Source organism: Anolis sagrei, chromosome 5 (genome assembly GCF_037176765.1).
Source record: "Anolis sagrei isolate rAnoSag1 chromosome 5, rAnoSag1.mat, whole genome shotgun sequence".
NCBI lineage: Eukaryota > Metazoa > Chordata > Lepidosauria > Squamata > Dactyloidae > Anolis > Anolis sagrei.
This window is the reverse complement of record NC_090025.1, coordinates 8,455,587-8,469,968: the sequence shown is the minus strand read 5'-3', so window position 1 is coordinate 8,469,968 and position 14,382 is coordinate 8,455,587. Positions and strand designations below refer to the sequence as shown.

Genomic DNA, 14,382 nt, shown 5'->3' with positions numbered 1-14,382 from the left:
TTGTGTGGAAACTGTCCCCCAGTCTCATGAAGCTAGCTGTGTGGCTTTCTTATTTTTATGTGACATTCTTCCCTTACTAGTTGTGAAGATAAAACAGGCTAACCCCATGTATTCTGTCCTGAGTGCCTTGGTGTGTATGATAGGCCAGAATAGTTAGAACATCACAAACTCTACATCTATATAAATAAAAATGTAATGTTAGTTTGTGGGATTAACATAACTCAAAAACCACTGGACGAATTGACACCAAATTTGGACACAATACACCTATCAGGCCAATGAGTGACCATCACTGATAAAAACACTGAAAAACACAGCAGAAGAGACTTACAAAGTAAAAAAATAAAACATACATTACAACACATGCATATAACCACATACAAACACACACAAAACACATATACACAGACTGGGACACAGCAACGCATGGCAGGGGACGGCTAGTCTATATAAATAAAAATGTAATGTTTGTTTGTGGGATTAACAGAACTCAAAAACCACTGGACGAATTGACACCAAATTTGGACACAAGACACCTAACAACCCGATGTATGTCCTTCACTCAAAAAAATTGATTTTGCCCTTTGGGAGTTGTATTTGCTGGGATTTATAGTTCACCTACAATCAAAGAGTATTTAAACCTCACCAGCGTTGGAATTGAACCAAACTTGGCACACAATTCTCCCATGACCAACAAAAAATATTGGAAGGGTTTGGTGGGCAGTGTCCTTTGGTTTTGGAGTTGTAGTTCACCTACATCCAGCGATCACTGTGGACTCAAACAATGATGGATCTGGACCAAACTACATGAATACTCAATATGCCCAAATGTGAACACTGGTGGAGTTTGGGGAAAATAGAATCTTGACATTTGGGAGTTGTAGTTGCTGGGATTTATAGTTTACCTACAATCACAGAGCATTCTGAACCCCACCAACGATAGAATTGGGCCAAACCTCCCACACAGGACCCCCATGTTGGCCACAGCAATGCGTGGCAGGGGATGGCTAGTTGTAAATAAAGATGTGCTGCTAAACTTTCAGGAAAATAATGTTTAATTAGGTCCTAATAATGATTGGATGAAGGGGCCATTTGGCCTACATTTCATTACTAGTTTCAAGTAGACAACACTCACTGAATGTTCTGTTGAATGGTCAACCAAGTACTTCATCACACTAGAAAATGAATCCACTTTAAATCTGGTTTCTGCCTCCTGCAGAATTCTGGGATTTGTAGTTTAGTGAGGCTGTTAAAGGTCTTCCCTAAACGAAAAAACCCCAGAATTCTGCAAGAGGCAGCAACTGGATTTAAGGTGGATTCATTCTCTAGTGTGATGAGGTCCCAAAACTTATGCAAACCCTGTTGATTCAGTGGGTCCAGCCAAGGTGGGGCTAGTATTGTCCTGTCTGTACAATAAACAGTGTACTTTAGTCACTGAAACACTTGGTAAAATTATTTGGATTTTTATGCTTGCAAGTTTGGCTCTTTTTGTTCCATTGTGCAGCTAGATCCTAATGGGTGCAAGGCAGCAAGTAAGTGTTGTCACATAAGAATGCAAGCAAATGGCTACCATTCACTTAATGCGGACAACTGCTTGGGTTTACAGGTTAGCTTGGGTTTACAGGTTAGCTTGGGTTTACAGGTTAGCTTGAGAGCCAACGTGAGTAATCCCTGTGTGGCCTGGAAAGGACAAGTTCTCTTAATTCTGTTCTGTAATATTTCCAAGAGGTTCATATGCTTGTGGAGAAATGGCAGGGTTTTCCAGTACAAGCACAGGAATGCTAACTTGTCATCATCTTGTACAAATGTTTGAGTAGATTATCCATTCACAACTCATTGGCATGACTGAAAATTTATGCAGCACTACTTTCAAATGCACATTTTAAGGCCCATATAAAGGACTTGTGCTAACGGGAACGAGAGACAGGGCCTTCTCAGTGGTGACCCCTTGGCTGTGGAACACCCTTCCCAGGGATATTAAATTGGCCCCCTCCCTCTTAAAATTTTGCAAAAAAAGTTAAAACCTGGCTTTTTGAGCAAGCATTTGCAAATGCAATATGACAGGCAGAGATACACCCACAGAACGACTGGACAATGTGATTGAATAATGATTTCAGTAAGGAGACACTGAGGATATATGTTTTTTATTGTTTTTATTGACTTTATAAGCATTTATATTATATATGCTAATGTTTTAAAGTGTTTTTATGTTGTTGGGGGCATTGAGTTGTGCCGAATGTAAACTGCCCTGAGTCACCTTCGGGCTTAGAAAGACGGTATATAAATATGGTAAATAAATAAATAAATAAACCAAGTTTCTATTTACGTATGGTTTAACTTTGCTCTTTTTCCTATCCAATTCAATCAAATGCTTTCCCTTTAAATTTATAATTAGTCTGTGGCATTTTAATAATTGTAATTGTAATATTTAATTAGTCTCTGGCATTAGTAGCCTTAAAAGGATGTAAAAGATTAGATGAAAACTATTTCTGTAGCTCTTGGCAGTAGTGAGAATTAGAGGAATGATCCTTGGAGTGAAAGAGCAGGTGATGGATGCTCCAATTGCTAAAGTGTAGTGTAACTTCAAGGTTCATTCCTTGTGTTTTACAACTGTGGAAGCACATTGTCCTGTGCCAGCAAATAGCGTGCACAGCAAGCTTCCCTTTGTGCCCAGCCCCTTCCCTCCCTCCCGCCAGCTCATCACTTTGTATTCTTGGGAAAGGGATGATGAGCAGCGATTGGGGCATGGAGGATATTGCTGATGGCAGCCTGAATGGATGATGAGCAGACAGTTCCTCGCATCCTGACTTCTAAAAGCCAGATCCAATTTCTACATAGTGGGCAGTCTGCATTAACTCTTTTGCTATCACACTGCGTTTCAAGTAATCATGGCGAGCTGAGAGCATCTAGCTAACATGGTTTCTGTCCAAGAGAAAACTGCCCTCTTTTCTGTGTGGCTTTCATATTCCACATTAACAAGATTTTGCAATAAATATTATTCCCATATGCAGATGAGATTTTTTTTAATTTTTTGGTAAAGGTAGAAAACATCCTGAAATGACGAAATGTACATTCTGGGTTTCCTTGTTAACTTTCCATTTCTGTATGTGAAATTGTTAAAAAACACAAAAAGGAAAAAATAATAAAGGAACATTCACACCTAGCTCCAGCAGACAAAAGTCCTTTGTCCCACCCTGGTCATTCCACAGATATATAAACCCATTTTCCTACTTCCAACAGACCTCACGACCTCTGAGGATGCTTGCCATAGATACAGGCGAAGCGTCAGGAGAAAATGCCTCTAGAACATGGCCATATAGCCCGGAAAAACCTACAACAGCCCAATAAAGGAAGTGTTTTGCAGCACAGTTAAGACTAACAGAACAGATCTCTGTTAACATAAATTTTCATGAATCTCAACTTCCTTGGACTTCCATTCAAGTTTCAGTTACCCTGCACAGTTGTATATTTGTGGTGGTGGATCTCACTTTCAGGAGATAGTGGCGGGATATAAATAAAGATGATGATGATGATGATGATGATGATGATGATGATGATGATGATGATTATGGAAACCCACTGAGTGGTTTTGGGCACAAGTCACACTAAGGCAAAAACCCTTCTGAAAACATCTGATGATAGGTTTGCCTATTGGAAATAACATAAAGGCACACAACAGCAACAAAAACATCTTGCTTTAAATGGTTGAAATTGATTTGAGTTGTACCCTACTTTGAGATCCTGAGATATAGACTGGGATATAAATATTTTACCTTTCCTCCCTGTGTGTGTAAGTATATGTATCTGTGTATACACACCCACACATCCCTAACATCTGAGATCAATAATTAAAAGCATGTTACCATAGATTAGATATCCACTTAATGTAGTTATTAGGTTCTTCGTATGTATTGACTACATGTGCCAGTCTGAGTGATCCTATACGTAATACTTATGTCAAAGTATTGTAAAATGGCAGAGGACCTGGATTGTGTGATTTCAATTGATGTTTTAATGTTTATGTTTTTAATTGGTTTGGATTTTAATGCATGTGTGTGTGTGTGTGTGTGTGTGTGTGTGTATATATATATATATATATATATATATATGCAGCATTGAATTGTTGCCTTAGTAAAGCTGCCCTGAGTCACTTTTGGGGTGAGAAAGGCGGGGTACAAGTGTGGTAAATAAAGTGTATTTAGCTTCATCGATGAGTAAGTTGCCAAAAACCTGGTCATCTTCCTTTAGCAACAGTAGAAAGGCTATATGATACGAAAAGACTGGGAGAAATCTCTCTCTAGTGTCACTGTGGAATATTTCCATGTATCATTAGTGTTTAGAGCTTGTGCACCATGTAAGAGCGTTTTTTGTTTTGGATTAGTTATCTTGACACTGCATCTGTTCATGTAGCATGGGTTTTAAATAGGTTCTGTGTAGAATACTGTAATTACATGCATACAGACATAGAAAAGATGGAATTTTAAAATTTAGGGACATGCCTTAAGGAGCGTATATGGCCTGTGGTAGTTTAAAGTGAGACACTGCAGCTGTATCCAACATCTGGAGTTGTGCTTGAGGTAGGTCTCTTTCCGTCCCTGGATGTGTATTGTGCATGACTTCTGGCTCCAACTTACATCTCCAGACACTTCATCTAGAGCTGCGGCATTCTGGTGAACCCTGATCCAAAGACCTTTTGTCCTATTTTGTAGCTTAGCTTTCTGATTTCTGGGCCTGTTTGGTGGGATTATGTCATCAAAGCAACTAAATTCTGGGTAGATAATAACAAGGCTGTAGGACCACTTCCAGGCAATTCAGCTTTCATTACATCCATTTTTAAACAAGTCATAGTACATTTCACTAATACCTAAACACACAAAAAGAAATAACTACATCACCTGTCTATGAATTGGAGGGGAGCGGGTTCAGCATATAAAGTGAAAAACAGCTGGACAGTTTCTCTGCTATCTGCTTTTAAAACTTGAATGTTTGTGAAGGCTTCCCAGCCTAGCTTGATGAGATTATTTATTTAGGGAATGATGTGTAGTGACATTTAAGCATTGGTCTGGGACTCTGGGATAACAGGGTTCAAATCTCCATTCAGCTTTGGAAAACCACGAGGGTAATCTCAGGTAAGGTACAGTCTCTTAGTCTCAAAGGGAGGCAATGGCAACCCCCTCCTAAACAAATCTTACTAAGAAACCCACCTGTTAAGGTTGCCTCAGGGCGGGTATGGGCAAACTCAGGCCCAAGGGCCACATGTGGCCCCTTGAGCTCTTTTTTCAGGCTCCCCTCTCTCTCACCATCCTATCCTTCCTTCCTTCTCTTTCCTTCCTCCTTCCCTCCCTCTTTCTCCCTTTTTCCTTCCCTTCCATCCTTTCGTCCTTCCTTCTCTCTTTCCTCCCTCCCTTCATTCCCTTCTACCCTTTCATCTATCCTTCCTTCCTTCCTTCCTTCCTTCCTTCCTTCCTTCCTTCCTTCCTTCCTTCCTCCTTCCTTCCTTCCTTCCTTCCTTCCTTCCTTCCTTCCTTCTGTTTCAAGATTTAAAAGTGTGTCCCATTGAGGAAGAGGAGGAGCGGGGGGAAAACTGACTTTCTGTTGCTCTAGAGACCAGGGCACCAGGAAGCAATGGGTTCAAATGTCAGGGAAAGAGATTTGGCTGAAAAGATTAGGAAGAACTTCCTGGGAGTAAGAGCTGTTGGAGAGTGGCATAGGCTCCCTCGGAATGTGGTGGAGTCTCCTTCTCTGGGCGCTTCCACAGAGGCTGTCTATGGGAGTACTTTGATTGTGCCATCCTGCATGGCAAGGGGTTGGACTGGATGGCCAATGGGGGTCTCTTCCAGCTCTAGGATTCTATATCAGGGGTAGGCAATATGAGGTCTAATGGATACCCTTTTTATCTCCCATCCACCATCTCATCCTGACCAAGAGCAACCCTTTTGGGATCCAAACATTTCCCATCTTTCCTTCACTTTCTCTCTCCAAAAGAGAAGAGGAAGGGGAGGACTTTGGGAGAACCCTTTCCCTCCCGGCCCGTCCACCTCAAGTTATAAAGTTTGCCCAGGCTTAGGGTCACCATAAGCCAGAAAAGACTTGTAGGCACAGAATGACATCAATTGACATACCATACATCCTTAGGTCATGCTAAACATTTAAATTCTATATCAAGAAAAACTGAATGCTGTCATTTGTGTTTATAGTGGGGGCGTGGTGTTCTCAGGGGGTTTGGATCCAGGACCTTCCATAGATACCAAACTTTGTAAATGCTCAAGCCACCTTATATACGGTGGCATCGTACACTGCTCTCTTCTGTCAGGGGTGATTTGAATGCAATATTCCTGCTTCTTGGCAGGGGGTTGGACTGGATGGCCCATGAGGTCTCTTCCAACTCTTTGATTCTATGATTCTATGAAATGGCAAAATCAAGGCTAACTTTTCATGAGGTGTTTTTGAAAAAAAAAAACATTAAAATTACTTTGAAGCCATGGATGATTGACTCTGCAGGCAAGAATCAATGGCTACAGAGAGCCAACTGTTTGATGGAAACTGATTTGCTTCCTTTTGCATTCATAATCTAGCAGTGCTAGAACTGTGAAGGGTTCTAAAATTCTGTCCTAAACACTTAAGGGAACAAATAAGCATGTCTATCTGGTTTCAGCAGATATTATTCATGTGCTTTAAGAGTAACCTTGCACCTGTGATGGATAGGAAAAGTTTCCTTTTCTAAAATAATGGAATCAAAATTCTGCATCAATTTCTATCATGTTCTACAGAATCACAGTATATTGCTGCCTTACACCTAAATGAAAACCTTCCTTGCCCCCTCAGTATTAAATGCCTGGAATTACCTGCCAATCATCTGTATCAAAGATCTTTGAATGTAGATGGATATTGCCCGCTTATATCAGACCTGAAATGAATCTTCAGTAAATAACAGGTTTATCTAACTAGCAGTGCTTTGGTTTATTAGTGGCTATTAATTAGGAAACTAGAAATTCTTCTGATTTATGAAGTTTGTAAAGGATTGTCCATACACACCTTTTTAAAACTGATTGTTTTTATACTGTTTTATTGCTATATACTACAAGAGAGGAGATTCCATCTGAACATTAGGAAGAACTTCCTGACTGTGAGAGCCGTTCAGCAGTGGAACTCTCTGCCCCGGAGTGTGGTGGAGGCTCCTTCTTTGGAAGCTTTTAAGCAGAGGCTAGATGGCCATCTGTCAGGGGTGATTTGAATGCAATATTCCTGCTTCTTGGCAGGGGGTTGGACTGGATGGCCCATGAGGTCTCTTCCAACTCTTTGATTCTATGATTCTATATTGTTATTTAAATTGTCTATTTATGTTTTTGCTTGTGGGCACCACAGGGTGCCGGTTTGCTAGCCGCTCTGAGTCCCTCTGCGGAGGTTGAGATAGGACGGGATACAAATGGCCAAAACAAACAAATAATCCTTTTGAGGGGGTTAACATTTAGCCTAATTATTGCTGTAATTCTGAATTTGGAGAGGAAGCATTTTGAAATGCACAGGCACATTTTGGATTTCTTTTCTTTCCTATTTCTTTGCAGTCTTCCTGCATTTTTGCAGCCTTGCATGTGGTTTCATTTAGTGAAAAGTATGTTGGATTTGGACTCAACAGATACGGGTTCAGCTTCCTCCTTTGTCATGCGTCCACAGTCTGCTCTGAGAGAGGCCTAGTTCTGGATCGACCGAAGGCTGGGAATTGCAGCCATGTATTCCACAGGTTGAATGAAGGGACACATTGAAAAAGATAGAAATGGTTATTCTGAGCCAAAGGAAGCTGGCGCTCAAAAGAAGCAATTAAATATTTCTGTTTGTAGCTATTCTCGCTTCTGTTCCCCCACCTCCGTGGTATTTTTATATCTCAAACTGCCCCTGGGTAATGACAGTTTTCTTTGATGCACAGTTTTCCCTGATTGCTTTGCTTGGAAGTCTTTCTTGTTCAGAGGCGGCAAGAAATATCAATAAGCAAACAGCCCTGATTCTCTCTGGCAGACTGTCATGTACTAGTTCAGAGCACGCTTGTTAGTTCTGTACATTACGTGCAAGAGGGATCACTTGTGTGTGATCTCCTTGGCAGATCGGAGGAAGAGGGGGAGCGGAGCGAGTTCTGGAAGAGGAGGGAGCAGGCTGGAAACGGGGAGGAAACAGACAGAGGCAAGCTTTCAAGGCTCGGTCTTCCGCAGAGCGTTTGTATGTTTTGATGGTGGGAATGGGCATGACTAGGAACGGCCACAGGAAGTTACACCCAAAACTGAATCATTAGTAATGGCTCATGTAAGTCACCCCCCTGTCTCCATTTAGTATTATATAATACTGTGACAGGAGCGTTTTTGGAGAATGGGCAAGGTGCATTCTTGTAAATTCTCCAGTGTCTCCAAGTGCCACATGAGAAAGATAAGTGCCTTTTAGGATAAGCCTTTAAGATCATAAACATTTCTTCAGATCAACGCAAAGGAACACATTCTCCCTCCAGTGGTGGCCATGTCCCATTGTTTAGTCTTCATTTTTAAACCACTTCTAAATACACTCGGGATTATAGAGTTGGAAGAGACCACATGAACTATCTAGTCCAGTGGTTCTCAACCTTCCTAATGCCACGACCCCTTAATACAGTTCCTCATGTTGTGGTGACCTCCAACCATAACATTATTTTCATTGCTACTTCATAACTGTAATTTTGCTACTGTTATGAATCGTTATGGAAATATCTGATATGTAGGATGTATTCTCATTCACTGGACCAAATTCGGCACAAATACCCAATATGCCCAAATTTGAATACTGGTGGGGTTGGGATGGGAGGATTGATTTTGTCATTTGGGAGTTGTAGTTGCTGGGATTTATAATTCACTTACATTCAAAGAGCATTCTGAACTCTATCAACGATGGAATTGGACCAAACTTGGCACACAGATCTCCCATGACCGACAGAAAATATTGGAAGAGTTTGGTGGGCATTGACCTTGAGTTTGGAAGTTGTAGTTCACCTACATCCAGAGAGCATTCTGAACTCCACCAATGAGGGAATTGAACCAAACCTGGCACTCCAATGACAAACAGAGAATTTTTGAAGGTTTTGATGGGCATTGACCTTGATTTTGGGAGTTGTAGTTTACCTACATCCAGAGAGCACTGTGGACTCAATGATGGATCTGAACCAAACTTGGCACAAATACCCCATATGCCCCAATATGAACATAGATGGAATTTGGAGGAAATAGACCTTGACATTTGGAAGTTGCAGTTACTGGGATTTATAGTTCACCTACAACCAAAGAGCATTCTGAAGCCCACCAACAACAGAATTGGGGCAGACTTCCCACAAAGAACTCCCATGACCAACAGAAAATACTGTCCGTGATGGTCTTTGGCGACCCCTCTGACACCCCCTTGCGACCCCTCTAGGGGTCCCGACCCCCAGGTTGAGAACCACTGATCTAGTCCAACCTCCTGCCATACAGAAAAAGCATAATTAACATACCCCTGACAGATGACCATGCAGCTTCTGTCTGGAAGGAGCTTCCACAACACTCCGATGCAGTGAGTTCCACTGTTGAACACTCTTCTTACAGTCAGGAAATTCTTCCTAATGTTCAGGTGGAATCCCATTTCCTGTGATTTGAAACCATAGCTCATTTGAGTCCTAGTCTCCAGAGCAGCAAAAAGCAAGCCTGCTCCCTCTTTCTTATGACATCCTTTCAAATATTTAAACATGTCTCCTCTCAACTTTCTCTTCTGCAGGCTAAACAATAACATCTTTAAGTCACTCCTCATAGGGTATGGTATTGAGACTTTTGATCATTTTAGTCGCCGTTCTCTGCACACGTTCCAGTTTAGGGTCAATCTCTCTCTTGAGTTGAGGTGCCTAGACTAGTTATTCCATTTGTGGTCTGACCAAAGCAGAATAGAGGGGTCACCATTACTTCCCTTTATTGAAACACTGTACTTTTGATGCAGCCCCAAATCCCATTTTCTTTTTTAGCTGCTGCATGACATTGTTGGCCCACTGCAGCTACCCTATAGATTTATATATACAGTAAATCTAGATATTTTAATTAAAAAAAGAGGTCCAGCAGGTGGAAGTACTTGAGAGATCTGCATAAATAGCTGGTCTGCAATAGTTAGTGTTGTTAGCAACGTCATTTTTTTTAGCTGCAACCTGAAACATTGTGTCTTGTGCCTTGAACCCTGAAAGGTGGATTGTACCTTGGATGTTATATTGTGGATTGTGGAGTATTCCTGGAAACTGTTGGTGAGATAACTTAGGTTTAGAATATTGAAACAGACTTAGGGCTAACCCTTTTTTCTCATCCTCTCTTGGCTGATTGAGTATTGTGTTGTCTTGTGTTGACTTCGGACTGTCCCTGCACTACATTTGTGTGCTTGGCTGCTTTGTAAAGACGAGATGGGCAGGACTCTGACAGTGGCCCTGCAATGAAATTAGCTCCTCAGGGAAGTTTTCCTATAGTTCCTGTCCTTCTATTCATCCCTCTTTCCTCTATATCGGTGAAGTCCCTTTTAAAATCTATTTTCCTATTGCTGTTAAACTTCTGGTTTAGAGTTTCATTTTTTTGTAAACAAACCTAGAAACCTTGTTAGAAAGTGTTCTATTTTATGTAAGGTTTCTGTATAATGTACCTTGCTCAGTAATTTACTATATTGAAATTGCAGCCTTCCAAAGAACAGCTCTACCACCCTGATATTGTAATTGAATAACCATGTTCCTAGAGTATCACTTCAATTATGAATAATGATTGCAAGCATTCAAGCTGGTCTGAGTCCCTCTAACCGGTCTGAGTCCCTCTACGGAGGTAGAGAAGGTCAGGATATAAAAGTTTTAAATAAATCAATAATAAATCAATAAATGTACTCCATAAACCTAAGATAGGACTTGCCAGAGCTACAAAAAGGATCGAATCTGCCTGCTTTTTAGGTGTGTGAGCGAATGTAGAATTATATGTAACATGTTTCATGTGGTACTATTAAACTGATGATGTTTACTTGCATGATTTTGGGTTACTCATTTAGTCCACCTCACTAATTGGATAGTTGGAATGATGACATAATATATTTTTCATGTTTGCTAACCTTGAGTCATTGAAATTGTCATGATCAATAATAATGAATTTTAGAGATGTATTTTTTTCACATAACACTATGTAAATGATTCCACTGTCTCACAGAAGTTATCTCACTTTTTGGAAATGATCAAATCAGTCTTTCATAATGATGTCAACACAAATATTACAAGCAAGCATTTTCTGATGCCTATTTTTTAAAAATAAAATGACAAATACAGATTCTAGAATGCTTTCTTCTTCCCATGTTATATGATGTGTATAGTGCCAGTATCTGCATTAGAGCAATGGACAAAAATAATGTGGATTGACTTAGTAGTGATCATTCACATCTTGCTTGAATAACATGTTTGGTGAATTTTTGGTTCCTCTGGGAAAACAACAACTATGTTCCTTTTGCAGGAGCCAGAACGTGAACCTTTATAGGATCCAAATGTCTGCTGAGTGGATGACGTGTCTACGGTAATTAAGGTAAAGGAGAAAATTAGTATCAATTAATCAGCTATGCATACATTCCTTGAGTTATATATGCGCTCCTTTTCTTTCAAGCCGATTTGCAAAAGCCTGCCTTCTTACAGACTTGGCCATTTGATCCATTCTCAACCTTATACATACAGACAGTTGGATGAAGGATAAAATGAGTGTGGCACTTGCTGACTACAGTTTTTCATGGTGGTATCCATTTCACCATTTGCTGTAATCATGGGAGTTGCTGATGGTAGTTGTTTGAATTGGCCAGCTCATGGATTTTGATCCTAGATACACCTTTTTTCCAAGTCACTTCACTTTTGAGACAAGTAGTTTAAAATTAGTAAGGACAGAAGTGTTACCTCATTGCCTTCCCCGATTCCTTCATGGGAAGAGCTTTACAATCCAACTCTGGTTTCAGCAGTAGTTGTTGACTAGCTCACAAAATGGAACAGCTTATAGATTGTCTGAAGAAGCAATTGAATGAGGAAAACTGAGACACTGAGCATATTGGTTTATGTCTAAAACCTAGGCTTTTGTGTTTTAGAAATTGTGACCTTTTATTAGGTGTGTGATTTGGTTATTATTTGGCAGAGAAAATGATTAGTCGCTGAAATCATGTTCCTGCCACTTCTGATATCAAGACCATTTTGAAAGGGGTGATTGGTCAGCTGTTTAAATCTGAATTTCTGACTTCTAACATTGGCCTTCTGCAGTAAATTGCTCATGTTAAGACTGTTCTTGTTTTAATGATTTATGTTACAATTGTTTTTAATTGCCCTATACTTGTCTCGTGATGTTTTATATTGTATTGATGTTGTTCACTGCTTTGAGTTGCCTGAGGGCTGAGAAAAGCGGTATATAAATAAAGTAGATAGATAGATAGATAGATAGATAGATAGATAGAAGAAAGCATTGTAGGAACCAGGAAATTTGCTCTGCATTTTGCTCTCCCTTCCAGACAGATATGAATTCTGTTGTGTGGGCGAGATTTCTGTTGAGTTAGTGAAATGTACACGAAGCTCTTTGCAGCATGCTTGTCCTTGGCTTTCCCTGCTCCCTCATTGGGGCGGTTCAGTCCACCGCTGTTCAAGCATCTCTCACTCTTGGCTTCATCAGCTTGTAACTGCTCTCACTTGGGATCCTTCTGCTTCTCTATGCGTTGATGGACACTGCTCAAGAGCCTTCTGATACTCTTTTGAGTGATTAAAATGCCTGTTTGTTCTTGGTGTCAGACCAAAAGGAAGAGGAATAGTCCCTAAGAACCGGGTTGAAAACCCAAGCTCTTAAACTAATGGAAAAAGAAGCAGTGTGCTGTGTGACGATGGTTTGTGGAAAATTAGAAAAAGTTGTTCTTCAAACCTATTACTTTAAATGTGATGAAAGTTTAGATCAGGCATAGGCAAACGTTTTTGCCTTGGGGCCACATTGTGGGCCCAACCAAGATGGCCGGGAGGGAGAAGACCTTTAAGAGGGTGGGGCCAGGAGGGGGCGGGGCATGACCCAGGTCTTCCTCAGGTTGTCCTCCTGGCATAAGGATGGAGCTACTCACCCCATCCTTGTGCCAGGAGAAAAACGAGACATGTGGCAACTGCCACAATTGTCCTCCCCCAATCTTTGGACTATCTTCTTGCCATTATGCTGGGAGGAGGGCGAGACAGCCAAGAGTGCTTCAGAGGACTCTTAGCCACTGCGTACCTTCCTTGGGCCATCCCCTCAGCATAAGGACGGAGTTGCTCACACCGTCCTTATGCCAGGAGGGAGGGTGAGACATGCCGTGGCTGAGAGCGCTCCAGAGGGCTCTCAGCTGCTGCGTGCCTTCCTCCCCTGTCCTTTCTGCATAAGGTTTCACCGTGTCCTTACTGAGAGAACAGAGAAAATGAGAAGAGCCTGAGGTAAGCGCCCAGAGGCCCCCAGACCTTAGTTTGCCCATGCTTGGTTTAGATGAAGTTTTGATGAATTAGAGACTCCCCTGTTTTCATCTTGAAGAATGCAACCAGAATAATGTCTCAGAGTGGCTTATTGTAATGTGCAAATGTAGAGTCTCTATTTAAAGTCTCTTCATCTTTTCCACTCTGAAAAGTGGTGAGGAAGGGGATATGGTTTATCAGATCCTGGCTGCTCTTTCCTTCCTTAGAAGCCGGAGCAATGGTCATTGGGATGTGGATTACAAATTATATTGCATGGAATTATACTGTACTAGCTACCCCTGCCACATGTTGCTGTGGCCCAGTCTGGAGATCTGGAAAATAAAGTAACGGGAAAGCGTTGGTTTCTAATATATGTAATGTCTTTCTGCTTGTGGGAAAATAGTATTTCTTGCTGTTTCTTTGTCAGTGTTGATGTGGAGATTGTCTGGTTTGCCTACTCTGGAACATGCAACATATAATTGTCCTTCTTTAGGGGTCCCTTTCAAATCTATGATACTATATCTGTGTGTGTGTGAATCATATATATCTATCTATATCTATGGCCGGATGGCTCTTTGACAGGAGGGTTTTGATTACGTTACCTTGCCCTGGTGAAGGGCGTTGGACTTGATAGCCTTAAGTATTTTATGTTGATCATGGGGGTTCAGTGTGGGAAGTTTGCCCCAATTTTCTCGCTTGTGGGGTTCAGAATGCTCTTTGATTGTAGATGAACTATAAATCCCAGTAACTACAGCTCCCAAATGTCAAGGTCTATTTCCCCCAAACTTCATCTGTATTCCTATTTGGGCATATAGAATATTCGTGCCAAGTTTAGTCCAATGCCCACCAAACCCTTCCAGTATTCTCATTGGAGTTCTGTGTGCCAAGATTAGTTCAATTCCATC

At 41.1% G+C, this 14,382-nt stretch overlaps 1 protein-coding gene across 3 annotated transcripts in view; it reads left to right on the top strand.

Moving 5' to 3' along the window:
- Positions 1–14,382, top strand: part of PTPRA (protein tyrosine phosphatase receptor type A) — a 196,600-nt gene that overhangs the window by 71,880 nt on the left and 110,338 nt on the right. For 2 of the 3 annotated variants that reach the window (XM_060779432.2, XM_067468552.1), the window contains exon 2: positions 11,502–11,570. The exons of the other annotated variant lie outside the window; for it this stretch is intronic. The gene's annotated coding sequence lies outside the window, so the exon portion shown is untranslated. The remainder of the gene's footprint in view (positions 1–11,501; positions 11,571–14,382) is intronic. 3 annotated transcript variants of the gene reach the window in all.